Here is a 2,869-nt window from a genome sequence, read left to right as displayed (position 1 = left end):
TGTGGTGGGTGTGTGTGTGTGTGTGTGTGTGTGTGTGTGTGTGTGTGTGTGTGTGTGTAAGTGTGTGAGTGTGTGTGAGTTGAAATGTTAGAAAGTCATGCAAACATGCTGCGCGCATGTGTGCTACACAGATGGAAGGCAAAAGAATAATAGCGCAATAATTCTGAATAAAACATTCATTCTGCTAAAATATTTGTTGTTGGAAATTACATGTGACATGTAGAATTTTAAACCTACATATGTGTATTTTTAAGATAGCAGCAACTGTAAATCAAATGTAAGCTAGCTAATACAGCCCTAATTACTAGCTCAAAAGAGTTAATGTGTATTCCTCTTATCAGTTAAAATATAGTCTATTATATATAGTATATTATTTATTTTTAATTGAGTGATTTTAACTTTTAATTTAGTGTTTTTAATGCTTTAAAGAGCAATTTTATATTGTAATGTTTTAATGTTCTACTAATAACCATAAAGTACAGCTGTAATAAAACCCCAGAGAAGGCTGCATGGCTAGAAACTGCTGATCAACTAAATGCGCATGTAGACTGCTGATCAACTGAATGCGCATGTAGCAGCATGTTATAATGGTTTCAAATATCTTAAAACAAAGTCATTAAATCTTGGGCACCATACATTAAATACAGTCGGTTGTAGCCAATATTTTTTATTTATTTGATTTATTTAAGTTGCATTTTCTGTATACTTTTATTTTTGGACTGATAAGGTCAACTAACTGTATGTGAGAGAGTCAGTGATTATATCAGTGTGTTCCTGTTGGTCAGCGTTAGAGGAGCTCCGCTTAGCCTGACAGTTAGCCTGCTAGCCAGGTTAGTTTCCCAGCATGCCACAGTGACTGAGCTTGACCTATGGTCATTTTGCTTTATGAAACCAAATCAAGTGAAAATAAGTCAGACTAACTGAAATAAGCCTGGCTTATTTGGTAACCTAGTTTTATGAAACAGCCCTGTTTTATCTGACTGGCTCAGCTGCTGAGAAATGTCACTTTCACACACAAACAAACGCAAAAACAGCAGCATGTTTTCTCATCATGTGAAGACCCTCGTCTCTCTGCCCTCCCTGCAGCTCTACTTTTGTCTTGTCTCTATTTTCAGGATAATATTCTGTATTTGTTGTGTTAAAAATAAAGTACAATAAATCGGAGACAACCAGGGCCATAACAAACCAAACCAAACTAGAACTCTTTATCAAACCACTCATCCAGCTAAGAATCACAAAAATCAAGTCAACTATAGCCTAGCCTATATTTTCAATTCAAAATGTGACAAAAAAATCGAGTAGTTTGCATAAATAATACAGCATGTGGTGTGTGCCATGCCTCATCTTATTCGTTTGTTAATAAACGTTTTGTAAGCTAGTTTGTCATTGTATCTTACTGTTTTATTGTTGTTGTGCTTTTTAATTAAGAATAACAATGAATCCATCTTTTGCTTTAGTCTTAAAATTGAAAGGTGTATAGATGTAAGCAAAACAGACAATTATCTTTTCTTGTTAAATGTGACAAGATCATGAAAGCGAAAGCGAAAGCGAAAGCATCCGAAGCCCAGCTTATAACATAGCAGCAGAGGAACTCCCGTTTACACAATTCAAATCACAAATAATAGGCCTTCTGCTGAGAAGAAGGAACAGGTTGAATGTTAACCACTTTCACTGCCATATAAGTATAACTCTAATAACAGGTTATCAGCATGCATTGATTAATCCCGTGCTGTAGCAAAAGAAAATGTGATCAAATTATGTGCTCGTGCGATCAACTGAGAAAGTGAGTCGCAAAAGAGTGACCAGTGGGAAAGAATGAGTCTAGAGCCCTGTTAAACTGCAGAAATACTGTTTAAATCTGAATCCTGTGTTCTGCGTGTCTCTGTGTGAATGAATGATTTTAGTTTAGTTACTGCACACACACTGAAGAGTGTGAAACTGAATTTGAGACAGAAAACAAGACGTATCTCATAGGGCCTTAAAAATTTAATATTTATTAAAGCGGTCATGACATTAATTTTTTATTTTATTTTAATGTTTACTTATAATGTTTATAAAGTTTATGCACAAAAAAAAACAAATAAATATGTGGGGAAATGATCTTATTCTAAAACAGCCTGTTTTTTGACGGGTCTTGGCTTGTCAGGAATCAGCCACTTTTCCAAATTGCATGCGAGTGTTTTGACAACATGATCAAAATAAAACATTATGAGATCATGATCTTACGGTTTGAGATGCAGCTGCAGTCAGATCTAGCTCCGCTTCATCTCTCAACAGATGTTTCTATGTGACTCTCCATGACACTGTGCCTCAATTACAAAACAAAATCCTCCGACACGATCCGAGACGCCATTAAAATAAACGATCCACTTGTTCCTGACGCTGGGATCCTTCTGATATCTGAACAAAGACGTGAACGAGCTGTTTAAACCAAACGATCTTTCACTCATTTGTCCTGACGACAGACTGATATCTGTAACTGTATCCAGTGCAGACGAGACGCAGTGATTGTAGATTCTATTAGCTTGTGACGCGACTGTGCCGCTGTGACGTCATCTTGCCCCTCAGATCCAAAACAAACCATTTCTGGAGCTTGATTAAATAAAAGCTTTGTTTGTAATGAGGAGCCATTTTTAAGCTATGATATTTGCAGGATGTTTTAATGCTACAAACACCTCTTATATGCCAAAAGATCAAGGAAAATTAATGTCATGACCCCTTTAACTTTTAATAAATTGCTGTTAAATAGTGTAAACTGGTGAGTGTGTGGAGGATCAGCACTGCAGTCACACATTTCTGTTGTTGATTTGTGTTTCAGTGTCCTGATCATGTGTGACCGGCGCACCTGCTGCACATTCACCGAACATCT

This window comes from Sinocyclocheilus anshuiensis, unplaced genomic scaffold (assembly GCF_001515605.1).
Source record: "Sinocyclocheilus anshuiensis isolate Anshui unplaced genomic scaffold, SAMN03320099.WGS_v1.1 scaffold1228, whole genome shotgun sequence".
Taxonomy (NCBI): domain Eukaryota; kingdom Metazoa; phylum Chordata; class Actinopteri; order Cypriniformes; family Cyprinidae; genus Sinocyclocheilus; species Sinocyclocheilus anshuiensis.
The sequence above is the reverse complement of the archived record's forward strand: the minus strand, read 5'-3'. Positions refer to the sequence as shown.